General features: G+C 37.5%; 1 long non-coding RNA gene across 1 annotated transcript; it reads right to left on the bottom strand.

The window, feature by feature from the left end:
- Positions 1 to 5,466: 5,466 nt before the first annotated feature.
- On the bottom strand, positions 5,467 to 19,947 carry LOC140622464 (uncharacterized). Its single transcript, XR_012022230.1, has 2 exons — positions 19,726 to 19,947; positions 5,467 to 5,674 (listed from the first exon to the last, which is right to left on the bottom strand). It is a non-coding gene; the product is annotated as an uncharacterized lncRNA (long non-coding RNA).
- Between the last annotated feature and the right edge of the window lie 6,152 nt (positions 19,948 to 26,099).

A 26,099-nucleotide genomic window follows, 5' to 3' on the forward strand; every position in this document is an offset into this window, starting at 1 on the left:
CATCTATCATTGGACACTTGGGCTATTTTCATAGTTTGGCTATTGTAGGTAATGTTTTTGTATTATTTGGGTAAATACCTACTAGTGCAATTGTTGGATCAAATGGTAGTACTATTTTTTACTTTTTGAGGAAACTCCATACTGTTTTCCAGAGTGGGTGCACCAGGTTACATTTCTTTTGGCCACTGTTAAAATAACTTCTCTCTTTATTATTATTTATAATTTTTTATATTTTTGTATATGAGTTCTCTTTCTGATATGTGTTTTGAAAATATATTTTCCTTATCTGTAGATTGACTGTTTTATTAGTGGTACCTTCTTTCTCCAGCTTTATTGTAGTATAATTAACAAAGAAGATTATAAGATATTTAATAAGTATGCAATGGGATGATTTGTTGCAGACACATTGTAAAAGAATTATTAAAGGTACATTTGGTGTTCAAAATTTTTACTTTAATGAAATAAAATTTATCAATTTTTTTCCTTATAGTATATCCAATTTAAATTGTGTTTAAGAAGTCTTTGTCTAGAGAGTGACATCAGAAAGATGGTAGAATACAATATCCCCAGCTTGTATCCTCCTGTAGCAACAATAGTGTGTCAGCCATCCACAGAAAAAAGTGCTTTCTGGATCTAGGTAGGAAGCTCCTCTGGTGTTAAAACCAAAGAAGGCCATTTCAAGAGAGGAGGTCCATGTCTAGCTGGCAGGCTTGCAGACCATAGTCATAGCTATGGATCTCAAAGTTGCTCTGTCTCTCTGTGGGCTCAGCTATAACAACTCTGTTTGGCCTTGGTCTTGCCACCAGCACCAATTTATCCCTGATATATAAGGAGGCTACAACACGTCAATAAATGTGATGCACCACATTAGCAGAATGAAGGGGGACGCCTGGGTGGCTCAGCGGTTGAGGGTCTGCCTTTGGCTCAGGACCTGATCCCAGGGTCCTGGGATCAAGTCCCACATCGGGCTCCCTGCAGGGAACCTGCTTCTCCTTCTGCCTATGTCTCTGCCTCTCTCTGTATCTCTCATGAATAAATAAATAAATAATTAACAGAATGAAAGATAAAACCATTGATTATCTCAATAAATGGCAAAAAGAATCCCCACACATTTAACAAAATTCAACATCCTTTCATGATAAAAACCCTCAATAAATTAGGTGACAAAGAAAATACTTCAGCATAATAAATATCATATAATAAATACAATAAATGCCACATAAAGTAAGCCCATTACTAACATCATAGAAAGGCTAAAAACTTTTCCCCTAAAAACAATACACAATACCACTCTCACCACTTCTATTTACCATAGAACTGGAAGTCCTAGCCAGAGAAATTAGGCAGGAAAAATAAATAAAGGGCATCCAAATCAGAAAGGAAGAACTGTTACCATTTGCAGATGAAATGAACTTATGTATAGAAAATTCTAAAGATTCCACCAAGAAACTATTAGAAGTAAAAAATGAACTCAGTCAAGTTGTAGAATAGAAAAACAATATACAAAAGTTACTTGCATTTCTCTACACTAAAAATGAACAGTCTTAAAAAAATTAAGAAAACAATCCTCCTTATAACTGCATCAAAAAGAACAAAATACTTAGAAATAAATTTGACCAAAGGGGTAGAAGATCTTTACATTGAAACTAATAAGTCGCTGATGAAAGCAATTAATCACAAATGGTTGGAAAAATATCCTGTGTTCATGGATTAGAAAAGTTAAGATTGTTAAAATATCCATACTATCCAGAGCAATCTAGAGATTCAATGCCATTCCAATGGCATTTTTCTCAGAAATATAAAAACACAAAAGACTCCAAATAACCAAAGCAATCTTGAGTAAGAGGAGCAAAACTGGAGGCATCATACTTCCTAACTTCAGACTATATTACAAAGCTATAGTATTCAAAACAGTATGGTACTGGCATAAAAACACAGATGGAGACCAATGGAACAGTCTAGACAGCCCAGAAGCCAAACTACACATACACACTGAACTGATCTGTGACAAGGACAGCAAGAGTATACAATAGGAAGAAGATAGTTTCCTTTAAAAAATGGTGTTGAGAAAACTGGATATCCACATGCGTAAGAATGAAATTGGACCTTTATCTTACACCATACACAAAAATTAACCCATGACAGATTGAAGACTTAAATGTAAGAGCTGAAAAAAATGTAAGACCTGAAACTTAAGATTCCTATAAGAAAACATTGGGGAAAACTTCCAGATATTGGTCATAACAATGATTTCTTGGATATGACACCCAAAGCACAGGAAACAAAAGCAAACAAAAAAGTGAGATTACATCAAACTCAATGAAAAAGCAACCAATGGGATAGAAGAAAATATGTACAAGTCATATATTTGATAAAGGGCGAATATCCAAAATGTATAAGTAACTCACATAACTCAGTATTTAAAAAAAAGATTTTAAAATGGGCAAATGATTTGAATAGACATTTTCCCCAAAGACATAAATATCCAACAAGTAATAAAAAAGTGCTCAACATCTCTAATCATCAGGGATATGAAAATCAAATTACAATAAAAAAATCACCTCACATCTGTTAGGACATCCATTATTAAAAAAACAAGAGATAATGAATGTTGCTAAGGATGTTGAAACAAATGGAACCCTTGTACACTGTGAGTGGGAATATACATTGGAAACTATGATAGTGTTATGGCAAATATAATAGATGGAAAACATTATAGAAATCCTTCAAAAAATGAAATTTCTGTATGATCCAGCAATCGCACACCTGGGTTAATATCTAAAGGAAACAAAATTTCTATTTCTAAGAGATATCTGTACTCTTATGTTCATTGCAGCACTCTTTACCATAGCCAAGATATTGAAAAATACCTAACTGTCCACTGATGGATGAATGGATGAAAAAAATGTAATACACACACACACACACACACACACACACAACTGAGTATTCTTCAGCCATATAAAAGAAAGTCTGCCGCTTGTAATCACATGGATTGAACTTGGAGGATAGTGTGTTATGTAAAATTAGTTAAACACAAAAAGACAAATACTATATGATCTCATTATATGTGGAATTGAAAAGAGTCAAACTCATGGAAACAGAGTAGAATGATAGTTGCTGAGGGCTGGGAGTTGTTACGGGGGAATTGGATACTGGTCAAAGAGTTCTCAGCTATAAGATGAATATGTTCTGGTGGTCGAATGTACAGTATGGTGACTCTAGTTAATAATACTGTATTACATATTTGAAATATGCTAGAGAGTAGATCCTTTTTGCTCTCCCACTCAAGAAGGTAAATATATGAATTGATGGTTGTGTTAGTTATCTTGATTGTGGTAATTATTTCACAACGTGTATGTTTATCAAATCTTTGTACACCTTAAATATATATTGGTTTTGTCAATTATACCTCAATAAAGCTGAAAAACAAAGAATATATAAGGGATCGTAAGTACTAGAATTATGAGTTTCATGCATTTCCAAGAAAATGTTAAATCAAGTTATACATTTTACGCATTTCTATAAAAGATGACATAAATGGAGATAACAAAATTCTTATATTATGTGCACATAATGAGAACTTTGACAAAATTGTTAATGCATGCTATCATTTCAAAGAATATTTAAGATTAGGTGTTGCACAAGAAAATTTGAAATGTTCTAAAGTCTTGCGGGTCTTAAATAAAACTGAGATTTTTTTCCCCAAATTTAAGAGCAATCCTAGAAATTGATATGACATTACCAATAACAATCTGTGAAGCTGAAAAAAATGTCTAAAAAGAAAAAAATAGAAATGTTTTTCAACTGTAATAGAGGAAAGTCTAAATTATCTTTGAGTTTTCCCTATAGAAAATATTGCAAAAATTGTCTTTTGAGACAGCAAATTGCAGCTAGAAAATATTTGGGAAAAACTATTATATAAATATGCCAAGAAGATAATTAATGATGTATCTATATGTTTCCTTGATATTGTGATGCTTGTAGTACTTTTGGCATTTTAAAACTTATTTAATTTTCATTCTGAATGCATATATTCATTCACATGTAAAAAGGAGAGAAATTTCTGCCTTCCCCATGTTTATAAGACTATTTTCCTATAATTTCTAGTAGGAGCTTTATGATTCCAGTTTTACAGAAGATCTAAGATTCATTTAAAAATAATTTTTGTAGAGTGAAAATAGGGGTCCATTTTGGTTTTCATAGAAATTTACAATTGTTCAAACACCATTTGTTAAAAGAAAAAACCAAAGCTCTTTTTTTCTAATTGAAGTAACTTCATATGTTAGCAAAATTCATATATGTGTGTATTTTATACATATTTTCTGGACTTTATTTTATTAAGTTGATCTTTAGTCTATCTCCACCATTTCTACACTCACATGATTACAGTAGCTTTTAAAATGTTTTAATATCAAGATTTATAAATCCTCCAGATTTTTTTTTTAAGATTTTATTTATTTATTCATGAGAGACACAGAGAGAGAGAGGCAGAGACAGACACAGGCAGAGGGAGAAGCAGGCTCCATGCAGGGAGCCTGATGTGGGACTCGATCCCGGGTCTCCAGGATCACAGCCTGGGCCAAAGGCAGACGCTCAACCACTGAGCCACCCAGGCGTCCCAATCCTCCAGATTTTTAATTCTTTATATGATAATTTTTTTCCTGTTTCTTTTTAATCTCCTGCTGGTACTTGCTATTGGCTGAACTCAAGCCAAAGTCAGTGAACAAGAGAAACAGTAAATATAAACAATGAAATTGGTCTTATGGGTTATAGACCAGGATGGAGAAGATCAGGAAAAGGATGTGAAGGGGCAAATAGAGGATATCCAGCATAAATTATTTATCTGATTTTTGTCTTGGCCACTTAAAAACAATTATTCTCTTAAATAAATTGAACTAAGTTCTTTGGCCTCATGTTCTATGTATCCAAAGACTTTGCAACATATGATAAACTCAACCATCCTACAACTCCGTAGTTCTAAACATACAGAACTACCTCAATTTATACATGTTTTTATTCCAATACATAATTTTGCATATATAGTAGCTATTTGTTCACTCATATTATTTAAAATAGAGAGGAAGCTTTATAAACTCAAACATTAAGAGTTTAGCCTCTTATTTTTATTTAGTGGCTCCTTAATATATATGCGCAAATTCAATATATGTACTCAGTATATTCAAATAACAATAATAGATATGTTTTATTAAAAAAAGCCTTTGTACAAGGTACATAGCATAACATTTATAGGTAATTTTCTTGTTTAATTCTCATAATACCATATAAGAGAATTATTTTCATAATTAATTTCTCAATGAGAAAACGGAAATTAAACTGATTAAGTATATTCAGAAGGATCATATAACTAGTAGTGGTACTTGGATTCAAGTGCTGGGCTTTCTGACATGAAAGCCTGCTCTCTTGTTGCCTTTTTCTGCCTTGATAAAAGAACACGAAACAACACAAGTTTAAAGACTGTCTTTATTGTTAGAATCCAGAAGAAAAAAAATGAAGAGAAAATAATTCACATTTTCAATTCCAATATGAAGGTCAACCTAAGTGCTCCTTTAGGCAACTTGCCCAGGCTCTACTGTTTCTTCTCTGTAACTGGTTCTTTCACTCATTTGGCACCTCTCTCATATTGAACTATGAGTCCACTTTCAACATTTTTCTGTTAGTGAAAGAGAGAGAGAAAGAGAGCATATTGAGCTTTGAGCCTTTTATTTAGTTATAGTTATTGAAATATTTTCAGGAATAAAGGCTGCAAATCTGTACTCAAAAAAGGGCTGTTTGGTATTCAAAATACCATCCATGTCAAGGTAAGAGCATGTTATTTACAAATTTTTCTTAAGACAAATGCCTACGATGTGTCAATGTCATCTTAAAACCAAAATGCCTATTCCTGTTTTTGATCTGCTACTGCATTAGAAGTGACAAAAAATTAAAGAGCATGAATCTCGCTCTGACTGCCCATGCATTGTTATGTATAGATGGAGAGAAGCCAGCTCCTTCCATATTAGCATTATATGACCTCACTGATCTACTTACTGGGGCACGATATTTCTTCTATCTATTTGTTGGGAAGAATCTGTGTGTGTGTGTGTGTGTGTGTGTGCATGTGTGAAAATCAGAAATAAAAGGAAAATAACAGGGTAGATAATGAACTGGAGAAAAAAGAGAAAACAGCACCCTTTTTTGGATCTATAATCACAGAGCAAGAAGGAGAGGAGCATTTCATTATCTTTACGGTAAAGTCTCTAACGGTTATCATCTTAAACTGACATCAAAACAAATGTCTCGAACAAGTCATAGGACCTGTTACAGCAAATAGGCACATAGATGTCATTATTAATGAATTCTCTGTCATGGGAGATGTTCTAGAATTAAGACAACTTTGAAATATATTGATCATATGGTACCAAAGTAGAATTTTAATGGAATGCACTCCGAGATCCCTTGCAACTCTGTTATTTTATAATCTTAAGAGTTGCAAGGGTTAATAAGTGATTCCATCTATATAACGATGAATTTCTGAGATGCTGAGAGAAATTTCTGACTGTCACGATGACAACAGTATAAACACATAGCAGATTTCTGGTCTTTCCATTGTAATTCACAAAAGAAATACAATTTTAGAATCGTAATATTTAAAAATCATTATATTCAACAATCCATCTTACAGATGAAAAACAGAGACTCAGAGAAGCAAATCGACTTATTCAGGGCCCCAGAGCTTCCTATTCATAGACCTGGTAATTAAACCATGGGTTTAGTCCAGTGTTCTATCTTCTATGCGCTAAAGATGGTTTGTAGTTCCAGTGTGCAAGAAAGGGCTACGAAGCTTACTACTTCTTAGAACATCACTGAGTTACATTAGCTATTAATATTTTATTCATTTCATTGCTCCATCAATACAGTGAATAAACTAATATCTTCTTCCCAGAAGTCATATAAATGTTGCTTCATATTTGTAGTATTCAAATGATTATATGGAAAGAAATCCATATATTTCTCATATTTTACACTTTTATATATGAAGAAAGAGATAAAATAGAGAATTTTCAAAAACAAAGCATAGGCTCACAGGAAACTTGAAGTTTATCTAGATATTTAATAGATGGTACTACTACTACTAAGTATGAAGAATATATACTCTCATAATTCAGTGGCGTTAGTAGCTGGTTATCGTTAAACGCTCCACATCAGTAGGTGGTTGCAAACATTTTTAGCTGTAGAGTTGGTCACCTGAAACAAGGCTTCCTGATAATCCATAATAATCTGCAACCAAAGCATCAGGTGAGAAGCCCTCTGCTCCTTGGAGTTCTATGAACTGTCTATAAGACCTCAATTGATCTCCATGACTTATCCAAATCCAAAACTCTCTCGAACTTTCTTCAGATATGCAGGGGATTTGAATTCTCATGATCTCCTCCTCTATTACTGGACCTCCTATTTCCACACTCTTCTCTCTTTTTTTTTTTTTTTTTAAATTTTTTATTTATTTATGATAGTCACACAAAGAGAGAGAGAGGCAGAGACACAGGCAGAAGGAGAGGCAGAGACACAGGCAGAGGGAGAAGCAGGCTCCATGCACCGGGAGCCCGACGTGGGGTTCGATCCCGGGTCTCCAGGATCGCGTCCTGGGCCAAAGGCAGGCGCTAAACCGCTGTGCCACCCAGGGATCCCCACACTCTTCTCTCTTAAAAATGCAACTCCCTTGCCTATTTCTGCCCACAACCACAATCATTAACTACAACATCCGCTTCTCACAAAATATCCACAAATATGGCATGACTAAGGTATTTCTGATGTGTGGAAGAAGCTGAGTAATGGGAAAAGGTGGAGTAGTCTCTGTCTCTCATGCAGTCAACACCGTAAGATTGAAATTTCTGTAGTTCTGTGGGTTCCTCTCCTGGCTGCTTCCCCATGCAGGAGTTACTTCCTAGGTCCCTCTCTTCACTGCCCCCTATTTCCTCCTCACCTTCCTTTCCCCTTATCTCTCCGAAGGAAAAAAATAATCTCTGCTTGTTCCAAACAAAGAAGTTCCATTCTTTGCTCTCTTTGGATACCCTGGAGGTTTATACTAAACAGTTATGATATTTCTTTTCTAATCTGAACAAAGGCAGTGTTCCTTAGCAATTCTGGGGTATACTTTTAGATAATCATTAATTTGCAGGTTTTCCAGTTCTAAAGTAAACTTAGGGAGGCTACAAGGGGGCTAGATATCTAGAATCCGCTTATGATAGACCCCAAACCACCAGGAGGATTTGCTGGAGCAAATTCTGAGCCTCTACATTTAGGTGAAAAGATAAAATAGGGTTTGCAAATATCCATTCCTCCTTGAATGTTATTCGAGGTATAATTTTATCAAGGTTATTGTGTGTAAAAATTTTAACTTAAATAATCCTAATAATGAAAAGTACAGCGCTTGAGAGTTGCTAAGTCATTTTATAAACATCATTTCACTTAAGCTTCACAAAAACTTTCTAAGATAAATAGGTAGGAAATATCATTAGTTCAGGTTTTTCAGATGCCAAGAGAGTGAGTGACTTTAAAATGGGATTTTAACCTGAGTCCTTCCACATTTGGTTACTCAATTTTACTTACACTTTTCCATGTCTCACCGCCACTGTTTCCTAAGTGGTGATCTCCCTCCTGTTTTGAATTTCTCCAACTTCATCCCCTCTTTGCAACCAAAGGGCTATTTTTAAAATCCAAATCTTCTCACTTTATATTGCTATTAAATTGTTTTAATGCCTTCCCATTGGCTTCTTGATTAAACTCAACACGGCTTATAATCGCAAGCTCTGTCTCCAAGGCTCTCCCACCCTCCTCCCCGATGTTCTCACAATTCTAAGTCATGTACAATCATGTAATTCCTCAATTATACCAACTCCGTCTTTCTGTTTTAGGACTTTGGACAGGTTGTTCTCTCTCCCTAGAAATTTTTTACTTCTAATCTCCACCTCCTCTACTAACCCATTTTATCACAAATTGTCTCACTTTCAATGTCTGGGTTGAGTGTGGCAAACCATACAACATCGCAGCACCACACACATTGCGCTCCGACTACTTTTTCATTCATCTGCTTCAGCTGGTTTCATGAGGGTGGTGGCCTTATCACTTAAGAGTCGCTGAATGAATTAATTCAGGCGTCAGCAAATGACACCTGTGGGCCAGATGTAGCCCGCAAGCTAAGGAATTTTAAATTTTAAAGGATTTTGGCAAGAAAGAGAGTAAGAGAGAGACAAGGAAGAGGGGGGAATAAGGAGAAGGAAGAGGACATACATGGAACTCAAAGGTAAAAAAAAAATAATTTCTTACCTATTTTTTTTACAGGGAAAGCTTGTCCTTTGTAATACACTGAAACAATTAAGATATTTTGATTCTAAATCCTTGACTCTTAACGAATCAGGGTCCTTCTTAAACATCTTCCAAATACCTTTAAAATCTTTTGATTACAGGGGGAAAGTCACCAGTTATATGCACATTCTAAATGTCAGTTCACCTCATTGATTAATAGAAATAATAAAAACCTCGGCTGTGTATTGCCAGGTAACAGTGGCTGCTAGTAGCGTTAACCAGCTTCATGAAACGGATTCAAAAGAGGTGCCTTACATCTGCCAAAAGTATGATGAGCTTGGCAGACTACACAAAAAGTGGAAGAAAACTGTTTTTGAGAGCAAAATCAACCTGGTAATTTTGACTCTTTTATGCTTTGTTTCCCAAAATATTTTATACATCAATTGAGAGGCCATATGCGAAAGAGGAGAAACAAAGCTTTCATTTTAGTTGGCGGCATATCCTCTACTGTTTTTACAAGAAAAGTGTGGTCTAGGTAGTTGTCAAAGGAGGAAACAGTTTTTTATTTCCGCTGCCTTTTAAGATGCTTTCAAAGTTGTTATTTAAATAGCTGGCATTCTTAACGTCTATTATGCAGCCGACCACGTGCAGTTTTATGTGTTTTGCTGCTAACAACCATAGTTTCTTTCTTCTCTATCCAAATGGAGATCCTTACCCAAAGGTTTTCACTTTCCAATCTCTCTACTTAGCAAGTTTGTTGCATGCTTGCTGATTCTCCAACACAGCAATTTACAGATTGGGTGATTAAATAAAATAGACTTGTATTGGTCATTGATAATTCTATTTTTTTTTTAAGATTTTATTTATTCATGAGAGACACAGAGAGAGAGGCAGAGATATAGGCAGAGGGAGAAGCAGGCTCCCTGCGGGACTCGATCCGGGGACCTGGGATCACAACCTGAGCTGAAGGCGGATGCTCAATCACTGAGCCACCCGGGTGTCCTGATAATTCTATTTTGAAATATTTTGGCCCCAGGGCTTTTTGTAAAATCCTATAAAGATAAATTATTGTACACAGACATTTCATGATGAAGTGTTTTAATAGGCACTGGACAATAGATTATGATAGTTTTTGGTTAATTTTCTTTGTAATATGCATACATTTACTTACATAAGTCATGTCCCTGGAAACTATAGCCCAACAGTTTTACAGTGTAATTTGTGAAAATGTATCCTTTTTTCACTGGGTTGTGTATTGAAAGTCTATCAGCTTTAGAGTATGATTTATTCCCTGTTAAGCCACAGTATGACCATTCAAAATGATGAACAGCAATCCAGTCAAATCTGACCTATCAGAATTGGTGGGGGGTGAAGGGTCAAGTTATTTGAAAAGAGGGATGAGATAGGCCCTTTTCCGAAAAAACCTATTACTTTACTTTTTATGGTGGGAATGATTAAAATATTGATTGCCTGTAGTCTTAACATATAGTGAGCTAACAAGAAAAATAAAATCAGAATTCTTGATTCTCAGTTAATTTCTATATATTACTTGCAGTAAGCAATATGTTAGTCTAGCCCTAAGCCATAGGTCAGTACCCTTGACATATCTTTTACTGGGAAGGTAATAGAAAATGCAAAATCTATTATTGGTTAGTCTGGAGAACTTAAATCATAGATTCACCATTGAGGAATTAGGTGCAATTAGGGCTCAGAATACAGTAACTGACTTTTATTTTTTAAATAATTCTCATTCATTTACTCAATCACATAGCATGTGGAGCACCTAATATATACTATATTTCAAGATAAATAAGATGGTGTCTTTCATCAAGGAACAGTTTAATTGGGGAGAGCAACCTGCAGTATTATCCATGCATATAGTGTTAGAAGTATAAAAAATGGCCCATAAAAAATGCAGACTAGTTAGGAAATAAGTCTATCTAGTGCATTTCTTATGAGGTTCATATTGGCAAATCACCAAATAACTGATGAAAGGATAGAAAGAAAATATGTTTGAACTTAAAAAAAACACCTCACAATTTTCCAAAGAGAACATTCAAACACTCTAAATATTCTTTTGGTGTTGTTGTTTTGTTTTGTACCTGGACAGGTAATTAGATTAAAGGCAAGAAAGACCTGTCAGAGGTTAGTATCATAATGTTTAGTTTATAGCTTAAGCTCCTATGATAAAATGTATCGTACACATTTTTGTTTAGCAAATTGATTTCTAGAATATAGTGAATAGTTGTTAGATGTGAATGAATTAGTTTAATAATAATAATAATAATAAAACTAATATTACCTACCTTTAATTGAGTTTTAGTTAAACCCTACTGAGTGTCTTAAATCTATTTTTTCCATTAAATCCTTTCAACAACATGTTGAGCTGGATGCTATCATTAGCACTACTTTATAGACGATGGAACTAAAGCACAGATGTGTTAAGTAACTGGAAGGGCAGATAAGCAAGGTATTGGTCAAAGTTGATTGACTCAAAGATATACTTTTAATCACTGTATTTTACATAGGTAAAGGCAAAAGTAATTATATATGAAAAGTCAATAACAAAGGACATAGGCTTAGGTTGATACACTATCATTTGGGCATATTCATTCACACATATTTCTTTGAAAGTAAAATTCAAGATCTTTTGTTGTTTTCCCTGAGATATTTGACCTGCTAAATCCTAACTGTGCAATTCTGCTCTATTTTATGTGCTCATCTGAACTTGGGTCAAATCAGGACGGAGTAACTTTAGGATAAAGTGGGAATGCATTGTTCGAGACAAACCAAGATGGGGGTTGATGAGCAATAATTAAATACTAGATACAAAATGTTTGTGGGTTAAACTATATGATATAAAGTCAGATTCTAGCTGATAAATAGTCATTTTCCTCCTTATTTCTTGGAAAAATTGTATATAACTGTTGCCAAGAATCACACACTTGGGCGAATTTTGAAGTTAAATGTCCCATTTTCTTTTCTCACACATACCTCTTGGACTACTTCTAGGAGACCATGTGTCCTTAGCACCTTTTTAGCCCCTTGTGAACTTTGATTTTAGGATGCCCTGTGTGGTCCATCCTATGAGTAAGGTCACTTCAATATTCCCATTTTGCCTGGACTTCTTGGGGCCTCTCAGGACCCAGAAGCCTAGTTTTACATTTTCACCAAAAACTGAATTTTGATTATAGTATCTGTGTTAATTTCCTATTGCTGCTGTAACAAATTACCACAAATTTGGTGGTTTAAAGTTAACACAAATTTATTTTCTTACACTTCTGGGGATCAGAAATCTGAAATGGGTCTTTTGTGGCTAAAATCAAGGTGTCAGAAGAGCTATGTTTTTTTTCCTCAAAGCTCTAGAGGAGAATCTGTTATTTCTTTGTCTATCTTCTAACAAGCTGCCTGCATTCATTGGCTCATGGCTGCATCAATTTGACTTCAGCTTCTGTTGTTATATCTGCTTCTCTAACTCTGACTCTTCTCTCTCTTTCCTGTATAAGGACCCTTGTAATTACATTGGATCCATTTGGATAATCTCTCCATTTGAAGATCCTTTACTGAATCACGTCTGCATTTTCTTTTTTCCAAGTAGGGTTCTGGGATGAGGATGTGGACATCCTCGGAGGAACCATCATTCTATCATAGTATCTTTTATTTGGGACAACATGTCAAAGCAAGCTCTCCTTGTTTCATATATTCTCTCCCTCTCTCTCAAATAATAAAAAAAAAATCTTAAAAAAAATCTATGGTGTGAAACAGTAATCAATTTAAAAAATGACCAGTCCTTCCTCCCTGTGCAAAAACACAGTTCTGCACAGAAACTATGAAACAAGCAGACCTTGCTTTGGGTAGGTTGGTGCTCCAACACTCACTAAAGGTTTGTAAAATATCATTTGATTATCCTTACTTTTATTTTCTTAGGGAATCATTGACATGTAAAAGCCATTTTATTGTTGTAGAAACAAGTAAGAAAATTTTTGTTCTTAAAAAAAGTTGCAAAACATATTTCATTTCTATATTTTTAATTTTAATTTGATTATTATTTTTTTAGGGAGGGAGGGATGGCAGTGGAAGAGGAAGAGATCATTATCTGATCCAAAATTAAGAGTTGGCTACCTGACTGAGCCATTTAGGTGTCCCTCTTTTTAATTGTTAAGATGAAATAACGGACATCTGTGTATAATGGTTTTGATTTTATTTAAAAAGAAAAAGATGAACTTAGCTCCTTTCTGTGAGCTATTGTGCCAATGAGCCTTCATCAACTGAGCACTATGAGACCCTGATATTACATCTTGAAAATTGTTTAGATTTATCATAAGAGAACCTCAACATTTATTTAGTTAGGTGCAACCAACATCCACTTACTGCCTGCTGTGAACTGGGCATTACACTACAAACTAGCACTGCGAATATAAATGAGATATAAACCTTGACTTCAAGATGTTTATATTTCAGCACAACATTCAAATTCTATTCGGATATAAGAAGAACACGCCTGCCTAGTGGTAACACCTACATAAATACATTTGGTTCCTGTCCTGGGGAACTCAGAATCTAATGAAGAAAGCAGGCAAGTGAACAAGAAATGTGTGTTAAATGGAAGAGCTTTAGCATGGACACAATCATCAGGCAAGTGGCCTTGCAGGATTGGTGGTATGGGCCAACTTACTGTACTCCAAAGTGTGTTTGCCACCCTTGTTAGATCCAGAAACTGGGCAATATCGATGTAATCAGGGGGAGATGATCAACCTTTCAAAAAGGAAATAATGACTAAATTCTGGACACTAATGGATAAATCACTAAAGATACTCTTTTGCAATGGCCGGAATAGAATCTTCATATTCCCTTTCCAAGATACTGTCCTTTCTAATGATGAGGAATAATATCAGAGACTTATACAGAGCTTCCTCTGGGCTACATATTTACTTATTCCATCCTCAACACAACCTTATGAAGCAGAGTAATAAAGATGGGAATCAAGTGTTATGGAAACAAAAGAGTCAGATGTAAATGTTTTAAGGCCTTATCAATAGACACATGTGAATTCATGAAACTCATGTTTCATTCCAGTATGGCTTATAGTAAGTTTCCTCCAAGTGATGGAGGTGATCGCATATATAGATAAGAACATATTTAATTTCTCTCATTTCAGGATTTATCTGAAAGATCTCTCAGTGCCATCCAGTTGTAAAAATGGTTATGATTCCATAAAGAACCCTTCCATTTCCGTGTATATAAAGTTTTTGTCTTAATTGCAGAGTTAATGTTATTTCCCGATGTAGCTATTAGAGTTAATCTCTATGTACAATTTGCTTATTACAGTAAAGCTTGGCTATCTGGAGACCAGGCATCCTAAAACCTCAGGCTTTGGTCCAAATCTGAAGACAACTGGAGAAAACATGCACACACAGCATCACCTCTGCCCATTTCCTTTCTATCATGGAGACTTGTTTCCTGTAGACACTTGAAATAAACAAATGAACAAGCCTGGATAAAATGAGGATTGAACATTACAGCCTCATGTTGTAATTGATTAGTTCTTCAACAGGAAAAGAGGAAGATTAAAGTCTAGGCAAAATGAGATTTGTGTGTGTGTGTGTGTGTGAGAGAGAGAAAGGGTAGCATGTATTATGTAAAAGGAAATAACGAGATTAAAAGGGAGAAAAGAAGAAAGAAGGGAGAGAGCAATGGGAATTAATAGGATCTTTTCTCTTACTGATGTTAAGGAAAATGAGAATTAGGAGAGGAGGGGTCTGTAACTGATTCAGGGAATCCTAATTAAAAACAATGTAATAATAAGGCCTGAGGGACAAACTAACCCAGAAAAATCTTCAGTAGAAAAGGTCTAGATGCTAAAGATGAGTGGAAGATTAGGAAAAATGTTCAATCTCCTAGAATTAGAGGCCAAAATCAAAACTAGAATGGATCCCAGCATTGAAACAAGACAGCAAGGTGAAAAACAAGTAAACTGAGATATAAAGCAAAGGAGAAAAGAGTTCTGTGTAATAGTTTATAACTCAGCAGCACTTGGGATTTCCTTTTGGATAAGCAGGAAGTCTTTGCAATGGTGGCTAAGTAAGTTTTAAAGAGTCAGCCACGGATTTACCTGCTGTCATGATTACATATAAACAAACCTTCAATTGAAGGTTATGGACAGCAGATACTGAAACAGTGATGAGCAAGGTAAAATAAAAAGGCAGCATGAGATACTTTCTAAAGCTCAAATGTTCATTTCTTAACAGGATAGCGTATTACTGTGTGTGTGGGGAGCATTAGGCAGCATCTATGCATCATCACTACAGACTTCCTGACATCACTGACACTTCAGTGCAAGTGGTTTTGAAAGGGCTCTGTCTCCATTAAACTGTTGAAACCACCCATCGCAGGAACCATTGACCCTATGAAGGGTGAGATCACATGTTTGGTATCTATGGCTTAAGACCATCTCCTATTAAGTGTGAAGTGCCACAAGGCCTGCCTGACTTCCCACCAACTACCCCAGGCTATGTCATTACCCATATTAAATCCTGTGGTTAATCACTATACCAACTCCTGTATACACGCTTGATTCCATTGGGTTCTCTCCCTTCATCAGGGCAAAACTACCATCTTAGTTATTATTTTTTTAAAAGATTTATTTATTTATGATAGACATAGAGAGAGGCAAAGACACAGGCAGATGGAGAAGCAGGCTCCATGCAGGGAGCCCGACGCGGGACTCGATCCCAGGACTCCAGGATCACGCCCTGGGCCAAAGGCAGGCGCAAAACCGCTGAGCCACCCAGGGATCCCCTACCATCTTAGTTAAACCCAACTCTTTGCCAGCTTCACGCCTGTCTCTGTATAGCTGAATGTGACTGAAGAAAACACATAACCACACTGCGTTAAATGCATGACTCCAGCCTCAACTGAGTGCTTACTACCATGTCACGATAATATCATACTTCCACAATTTGATTGCCTTCTCACTCTTCAGAGTGAGAGTCATCTAAATCCTTGCTACTCAAAGCCTAGGCCATGGGCCTACAGCATTGTTATTACCTGGGGGCATGTTAGAAATGTAAAATCTCATTCCTCATGCCAGACAATTCTTATGCACATTAAAGTTTGAGAATCACTGATCTTCTGACTTCTCTCTTACTCTGCTCTAACCACATTGGCTTCCAGTTATTCCTAAAACATTACCAGGCACACTTCTGCCTTAGTGTCTTTGCACTGACTCTTCCCTCTGCTTACAATACTCCTTTCTCAGGTATCCATGTGCTAATTTCATCATTTCCTCAAGCTTTGTTCAAATATTACTATCTTACTGAGTTCTAACCTGACCATCCTATGTTATTCTAACTCATTCTCCTTGTCACAACTGATTACACCCTGTATGCCCCACAGTTTTCATTTCTATTGTACCCGTCACTTTCTAGCATACTATGCTATGTTGTTAGCAAAGCTATTTATTATTTATTATCCCTCTTACCTCTCTTGAATAAGCACAACAGATAGACATTATTATTCCTGCTACAAACAAAGGAGTCAGAGCTCTGCAAAATTAAGTCATGTGTATACATACATACGGTGGAAGTATGGTGGTATAAGTGGTACACAGAACTATTTGCTTCTTTTTTTTAAGAATTTATTTATTTATTTATTTATTTATTTATTTATTTATTTATTTATTTATTTATTCATTCATTCATTCATTCATGAGTGACACCCAGAGAAAGGCAGAGACATAGACAGAGGGAGAAGCAGGCTCCCCAGATGAAGCCTGATGCAGGACTCGATCCCAGGACCCCGGGATCACACCCTGAGCCAAAGGCACACGCTCAACCACTGAGCCACCCAGGCCTCCCTATTGGCTTCTCAATGCCTTATTCTGATGGCCTTCCTTCAGTCTACCATCCTTGGGCATGTGGAAATAAGAGACACCACCTCCTTTCTCAGAAAGTTCATAGTCTGGTAAAACAGTCTAACTATATCATTACAACAATATAGGATAACAGGTAAACCAGAGTTAGAGAACTTTGTTAAAGGAGCACATGTGAAGCATCTCGCCTGGTGTATTGGACTAAATGTAATAATCGAAATATTTCTATTGCAGGTGAAGACCATTTCTCTAGCAATAAGCTAAGCCATGAAACATTATAGTTAAGACTCCTTCTCTCATAAAACGCTCTGGGCACGAGCAGCATACTAGTTAGGTAGCTCAGGGAATTCATTCTACATCAACAATTACAAAGGAAAGCTGAAGAGCCACAACAGAGAAAGATCGGGCTAATTTTGAAACCAGAAAGGAGAAAAGCAGACCGAGGAAAGAAAATCTGTACTAACATCTAAAATGGCAGCTGTAAAAAACTGATAGCAGCAAATAAATACATTAAATTAAAAGCAAACAAACTGATAGCAGGAGGCCTGGCCCGGTGTGATAGTCCAGAAGAGCAGGCCAGCCCTTAAGAGTCAGACTGAACACATTCCAATCCCATTCCTACAACTCCCTCACTGTGTGAATCCTTCAGGCTCTCCAAGCTACGTGTTGAAAAACAGCAACAATAGTGAATGTGTAATCGTACTGCCAAACTCACAGCGTTGTGGTGAGGATTAAGTGCTAGGCACTTTGCTTATCATGTATTCATTTATTTATTTATTTATTTTTAAAAGATTTTATTTATTTATTTGTTTTTATTTATTTATTCATGAAAGACACACAGAGATAGAGAGAGGCAGACAGAGAAGCAGGCTCCCTGCAGGGAGCCTGACATGGGACTCGATCCTGGGACTCCAGGATCACACCCTGAGCTGAAGGCAGGCGCCAAACTGCTGAACCACCCAGCGATCCCCAGGTTTTGTTTATTTATTTGACAGAGAGAGAGAGAGAGAGAGAGAGAGAAGAAGCAGGGGGGTGGCAGGCAGAAGGAGAAGCAGGCTCCCCACAGAGCAAGGAGCCCCTGTGCATGGCTCTATCCCAGGACCCGGGAATTGTGACCTGAGCCACCTAGGTGTCTGCTTAGCATGTATTTAATAATAACAGCTGTTATTGTCAATCAATAAAATCTGTATCTGCCTAATGCAGACATTCTTGAGCTCTCTATCAGAAGCTTTCGGAAGCTTTAGTTGTGAAGACTCTGAGTCACTATGGGTCTGGGGTCTGGGACAGGCATTTGTATTTTTTAAAAGCTCTGCAGAGGATGCTCATGCATAGCCAGCATAGAGCTAACTAATGCAGCCTCCATGTGCACATTGATTTTCAACTTCATGCCTAAGGAGCGCCTAATTAGCAGGTTGCAAATGCAGATTCTCAGGCCTCTCTCCACAGCATTTGTGATCAGTGGATCTGGAGGGGGACCCAGGAATGATAGGATGAAGCAGGACCCAGATTGTACCTGGAAATGCACGGGTCCCAGCCATCCTTTGCGTTCATGGTTCTCCATGAACAGATTTGAAAATCTGCCCTAAACTCACCAGGGGGTGGGGGTGGGGGGTAAAATATTTTTAAGAACGCATGTGGACTAAACCATGTGATTTTTGAAAGGATATTTTAGTATTTTAGTGATTCAAACATACACATAACTTAAAAAGTCAGATTTTGCTCTTCTAAATCATCCAGAAAAGTACTCTAAGACTGTGGTATTTTTTTTTTCCCTCCACAGAAGCATTTCTACCTAGAGTCTCCAGAAAGCACAAACAGCTAAGCGGTACAACCTGGGTAAGGGAGGCTGGAAGTAATATCGGGTGTTGCAATCAAGTAATCAGGGCTCCACGTTTTCTGTGCAGAAAGGGATCTTTGTGAGGTGGGACTCAAATAGGAAGCTCCAATAACATTTTGTTGAACAGAAATGGACCAAACTGCCCTCTTCCTGCCAGAAGGCTTAATAAGCTAGCCTCTTACGCCCTCGCACAGTTCAGAGGGGCCCAGAGAGAGTCAAAAGGCACAGAGAAGAGAGCGTGCAGAGCGGAAAGGCCATTCCCAGGCAATAAGTGGCTGTGGCTGGCATTTTTCAGAGCTGTTGCAAGAAGAGCAAATCTTCTTAAATCCCAGAATTGTGCAGACAATGGAGTAGCTACAGGTTATAGAAATACCACTGATAAAGCCTCCAAAGAATGTGAATGTAAGGCAGCTCTCTCCAGGGAGTGTGAGAATTTTCTGCTATTAAAATTAATAACCTTGGTTCCGATCTAATACGGGACATAGAAAGTGTGAGATGCAGAAGAGGTCAGCAGATGGCAGCACCAGATGAGGAGGAAGAGGATCCCCAGGGCCTGGCAAAGAACCATTTCCCTTATCCCCTGCACCTGGCAAGAGGGAGCGCACATGCACACTGTGCTCATTTATGGGTTTTGATATACATCCATACATTGACAGGGGTTTGTTTTTGAAAACTGTTTATGGCTTTTTCTAAAATCCACGTGTCCTCTTACCTTATACTAATCCTTTTGTTTCTTCACCTGTTTCCACATAGATGGTTACCTTAAAAAAGCTTACTCCTTGCTACGTGCACCTTACACACGTACAGTCCAGCTGTGGGGCAGTTTTATAGAGCTAAGGTAGTCTCTTTGGCAATATTAAAAGAAGAAAAAGTAATCTCCTTTCTTTGTATATGATTTTTGCTTTAAAGTTCCATACTCTTATTGGTAGTTGCCAGAAAATAGCATTGTTCTAGAACTTTCAATTATGGCGCGTATTCGTAAGAATCTTGGAGGCTGTTCATGCAAAAGTTGAAGATTTCTATGATGGTGGCAAGGGTTGTAATGGAAAAGAAAATCATGAGCCATTTTACCAAATGTCCAACAAACAGAAATAATCAGAAGGTCACTGGGTGACAGCAGAAAAAAAAAAATTGGTACCAAAAATCACACATCAAATGAAGAAAGATTTTGCACTCAAGAAAAAAAGTTAATACATGGAGAGGCAGCAATGGTGAGCTAAGAGAGTGCCAAAGTGCCTTTTGCTCTCGGACGTAACAGAACCAAGGTGTATGAGTGTGAAGAGGCGGTACTTGGCTGGTCTCCAGGGAGGCTATGCCCTGGCTTGGTTTTGGTTAGTGTGAGGAGGCTTGAGGAAACACTGCGTGAAGAAGGTGTAGATAAATATGTTCATCACAGAACTAGGATTCTAGAGAGTCCCAGGATTAACTGAAAGGAAAATCAACCTGAGTCGAAAAGAAGAGCCCACTGACGTGTATGGATAATGGGATTGACAAAGTCGTGTCCTACGGTGTCTTGCATTTGTCCAGTGGCCAAAGTTAAACGTGGGAAGGGACATACTTAATAATGATAGTTTTTGACGCTGCATTTCAGGAAGATGTGGCTATTAGATTCAGCATGCAGACGGTATATTCCTGATTCTTTCGCTATGTTGGTTAGGTGTGGTTTGCTTTAGGATTTGGGGGTTGATGGTGATTTCTCCCTATGGGCAAAGCCAGGAAAATATTTGCCTGTTGAGCTCTTTAAGCTTCAAGTGTAATCCCAGCTGCTCGATAAGATGAAGAAGCTATTGAGGGCATTGAAGTTGGATAAAAATGGTCCTTAAATACAATTTTTTTTTTTGTCGGTGGTTGTAGGATATTAGTTCAATCCTGAATTCTTACCTCATTATTTCATTTAATCCCTAAACAATCCAGCAATTTGTATATGATGAATGATGAGGCTGAAATAATGGTGAGAGACCTGTAAGCACGCCCAATTTCTTCTCCACCGGAGGAAGACATGGGGAGGTCATCACTCGTACCTGGAGTTCTATTAAAGGTGGATTTAGGGAGAGTCTGAAGAAAAGCGTGGCCCACTGTCACATTAGCAGTAGTACAATATCTTCTTCAGAGAGGGATCAAGGCTTTGGTGGTTCAAGAATATACTTTTCTCAAAACACTCCAGCAAATGTTTGAAACAATGAGGAATATTTTATTTTCATATTCATCACAGAACACATAAATTTGGATAAGTCTGCAGGCTGATAATGAGGTATACGGTCATTGTGTCATTGACATTAAAATTATTGATAATTTTTTAAAAAATAATGGCAGTAAAAGCCCAAGGGGTTATACAGCAGCTGTGAAGAAGGTGATTGCCTAAAGAGTAAGAACAACATCACTTGGCAAGATATGGCCCTTTACTTGATCGCTAAACTTAAATTACATTGCCCAGGAAGTCATTCAGCTTTATGCATTATTAAATCTTTATTTTAAAAAAGAGCAAAAGATCTACAATATGACATTAGAGGGGAAGAAATGCCAGTATGCTGTCACACTTATAGCTGGCATCATCTGCAATGGAGAGCCCCCCCCCCCCACTATCTTCTATCCATCTCCAGGGGCGATGGGCCTTCTTCAGCCTGCTCTGGGGGTGATGGTTTTTGCTGCCATTCCTTCAGTGGCTTTTGTTCCATAGGATCTGGCATCTACGTTTGGGGGGGCGGGGTGCTTCCAGCTTTTCCTACAAGAAGGACCTCTTCCTTCCTCCAGGGCTGCACCACTGGGTGAAGCTTTCTCTAGTCACCAACCCCGCCAGGGCTCTTTCTCATTAGCATCCGTTGGAAGCCTGTAGAGAAGAGACGGGTAAGTGGGTGCAAATTCCCCTTGTGTCTGGGCTCCCACACAGTGTGTTCTCCTGTGAATTGCCTTTAGCAATTTATGACCATTGTAGTTGAATTCTTCTCACCCCCTTGTGTGCACCTGGCACCCACCTCTTTCTCTTCTCACACTCTGGACCACAGGTCATGTGTGTTCACGTCCTGTCTCTGTTGGAGAAACCTGACTTTCCTTTGACTTCACGCAACTTCACTGTCTCATGGGTTTAAGAGAAGTTATGATTCTGTAGTTTGTCAGGCGTTTTCTTGTTCTCAGGGTAGGAACTATACTCTCCATGTCTCCATGTCCTAGGCAAAAGTGCCAGACTCGAGCTTTTTTTCAATATTTAATATTTGCTGTCTTGCTCTTTCTTTTCTATGTTTTGGGTGAAGTCTTCAATACTGCCTCTGAAATTTTCCAGTCTGGAGTTTTTCTTTTTTTAGTTGTTTTCAGTAATTATAATTTTCTTCCAGGACTACTTATTTTTTCATACATTTCTGTTCTTCATTTATATCTGTTTTTGATTCCTAGTTTTTGTTTTTTATGGGTGTCATTTCTTCTTCTATCTCTTGATAATATTAAATGTACTTAGGTTAAAGTGATTTTTAGATTGCTCTGTTATTTTCAATTACCGTGAGTGAATTTGTTTCTTGGATTGTAGTTTTTGTTAATTGATTTTCTCAAATAATAGTTTGGTTGTGGGTTTTTTTTTTTTTTTTTGAATACTAATTTGCAGCCTTTTTTTGAGGAGTTGCTTTCTCTGTGTGTGTGTGTGTGTCTGTCTGTCTCAGCCCGTTGCCTCTCCCAAGTGATTTTATTGGTCTCTTTATTCCCTGGGTCCTAAATCCAGAGATGATCTCATTTCTCTAACATGGAGCTCTTGCTCTATATACAGCAACACTGCATATCTCATCTCCCAGCCAGAGAATGGCTTGACCCACGTCCAGGTGGCACAGCTGCCTTTTGACCTGCTCACAGAAGCAGACCTAGGTAGGGGTCACTCTTTTTTTTTTTTATCAGATCCAATCCCTAATGTCACAACACAACCTGGCTGTGGTCCTTGGCTGTATGGGTAATACTTTGAGTCTCTTTGTTTGCAGGAGTTGACTTCCTCCTGGCTTGAGTTCTTCCAGACCTGGAAGCCAGCAGCCTGGGGCCTTCACCCTTCCTACCACTGTGTGTTTCTCTCTATTTTGAACTAGTGGAGACATTTATCATGTCTTTGAGTAGCACCGCTGTATTAGTGTTCTCCAGAGAAACAGAACCAATGGAATGTTGGTTGTCTCCCTGTATATATGTGTGTACATAGATTTATTATAAGGAATTGGCTCAGGTGATTATGGAAGCTGAGGACTCTCAAGGTTTGCTGGAGACCCTGAGACCCAACAGTATGGTTTCAATCTGAGTTTGAAAGCCTAAGAAGTAGGAAGGCTGATAGTAAAGTTCTACTCCAAGTCAGAATCTGAAGGAAGGAGAAGACTGGTGTCCCAGCTCAAAGACAATCACGTAAAGAGAGATAATTCTCTCTTGCTTACTCTGCCTTTGTGTTCTACACAGGCCTTGAGTGGATTTGAAGAGGCCCACTCATGCTGTGGAGGACAATCTGGTTTTAAATTGTTAATTCCTAAAAAAAAAAAAATTAAAAAAAATTAAAAAAAATAAAAAAAATAAATTGTTAATTCCTTAACATTAAAAAAAACATTTTTTTAACATATTAAAAATATATTTGGTTACTGATATAAATTTGAAGCAGGGGGAACCCCTTAAACATTGATCTCTCAGTGCCATTTTGACCAGAAATCTATATGAGATCAATTTTATTTCCATTTAGTTGTACATAGTAAACAGTGTATGGTTAAAAACATGCATAAGCACTAGGGCCAGTAATACAACTTGGATAATGGTACACAGTAAATAATGCAGGAGATTTTACCACAAAGGTAATTAGTATGTGCTTAGGATAGAGGTAGATACAGATCCTAATCCCAGCAATTGCTCATTCTGTGGTAGTTCATGACTTCTCAAATTTTTTTCAAGTTCTTTAAACTCAGTGCGTCAGTCTCCTCAGAGATATAGGGGAGATAGTAAATAGTACCTATTTCATAGGATTGTTGTGAAGATCGTACAAACATCCTTGTATTTTTTTGCCCTGTATGTTAATTTCTTCATCTCAGCTCTCTTGATGGCAAATCTTGTGCATTAAGTTCTTTACCTGCAGCCTTACAAACCTAATTCTGTAAAATGGTCAAGTCCACTCACACACACACACACACACACACACACACACAGGGAATTTGAATATGTCTATTAATCACATTGTATTTAGTTTCTAGTTTTAATGACTGTTAAGTATGTATACATATGCTGCTTAAAATATTGATTGTTTGGTCCTTTCAGATGTTCAATACTGCTCTACAATACACACTTACACAATTTATAGCTGGCTTTGAATCTCGCATCACCAAACAAACAAAACCATCCAGCAGAAACTCTTTTGACTTCCCAGGAAATCTACAAGTTTACCTGTATCTACTCATCTCCTTGTTAGATGGGTGATATCCTTCCTCTTAGCTTTACTTTCCAGGGCCTTCTGCCTTCCTTAAGAACCATAGCAATCTTCCCCCTCTCTGTGATCATCAGCCCGACCTTCTCTACTAGCTTCTTTCCATCAACATTTCAAAATAATCTCTCCAATGGTAAAAACAAAGCCCAAAAAACAATAGCCCTTCCTCTGACCCAATTTCCTTCTTAGGCTACAAATCTATCTCTATCCTCATCTTTACAAACTTCTTGAATGAATTTTCTGTAATTGCTGTTTTCATTTTCTCTCCTCTCACTGACTATTCAACACACTTCAGTCTGGTTTCTGCTCTGAATATTCCACAGAAACCATTTCCACTGGAGAAACCAATGTCCCAGTTGGACTCTGTTCAGTCCTCATTTTGATCCCTCTCATCAGGATCTGATGCTCATTACGCCTCTGTCCCTCAGCCACCCACTACTCAGCCTCCAGGTTCCTCTTTCACCTGGACTCTAAAATGCTGTTGTTCTTCTATTCTAGGCTCTTCTCTTTCCTGTTTACTAACTGTCCCTAGTGATCTTTCCCAGTCACTGGTACAGCTCCAATCACCATGCACCTGCTGACAATTCCAACATGTATATCCACACTGTCTCCTGAACTTCAGACCCATAATCAATCCCTAGTTGTTTTTATCCACTTGGATTTCATAGGCACTTAGAATTCAGCGTATCCAAATGGAATGAATTCTTTTCCTCCCCTGGTACTGCTATTTCTTCAGAATTCTCTATTTAGTAAATGGTACAATCAACTGCTCATTTCCTCAAGCAGGAAATCTGGAAAGAATATTGAATTCTCTCTCTTCCTCACCTTCTTCTCCACATCCTATCAATTCTAGCTCCTGGATAGCTTTCACAATTTCCATTTCATCCATTTCCACTTGCCACTACCCTAGTATATACTGCCATCATCCTGGTTTAAGGGTGTGAACACCACTGAATGGCTATAACAACTTCTTAATCGCTCTTCTTTCTAACACATTTATTTTTTATATTATTTATTGTTCATTTTCATATATTTATGTATTCAAAAATGTTTATGCAGTATTTACATGTGCATGATAACTCAGGTGCCAAATTTTTAAAAAGGAAAAGAATCTGGAATGCCTGGGTGGCTCAGTGGTTGAGCGTCTGCCTTTGGCTCAGGTCATGACCCCAGGGTCCTGGGATCGAGTCCCACATTGGGCTCCCCTGCATGGAGCCTGCTTCTCCCTCTGCCTGTGTCTCTGCCTCTTTCTCTGTGTCTCTCATGAATAAATAAATAAAATCTTTAAAAAATAAAATAAAAAGGGAAAGAATCTGCAAATCACTTTTCCAATAGGGTAGATGAGGAACACATAAAAATCACTATGAATCACTTAGGGATGCCTGCAATGAGGGTATAAAGTGCCAGAGAAGTTCAGAAGAAAAGTACTACTTTCATCATGAGGGGAAAAGAGAGGAGGTTTCATGCAAGAGGGGATATCTGAGCTGAGCTTCACATTTTTTGTCTTGAGAATATTGGGTTGGAAATGATGAAATGATAAAGGGAAGGAAGTGCATGAAAAGGGAATGCTCCAGGAGGAGAAAACAGAATGAAGTTAGACCTGTAGGGGGCCAGTGTGCAAATCATCAAGTCTGGTTACCAGGCAGGGTGTTAAGAGGTGTTTAGTA

This window comes from Canis lupus, chromosome 31 (genome assembly GCF_048164855.1).
Source record: "Canis lupus baileyi chromosome 31, mCanLup2.hap1, whole genome shotgun sequence".
NCBI classification, from domain to species: Eukaryota; Metazoa; Chordata; class Mammalia; order Carnivora; family Canidae; genus Canis; species Canis lupus.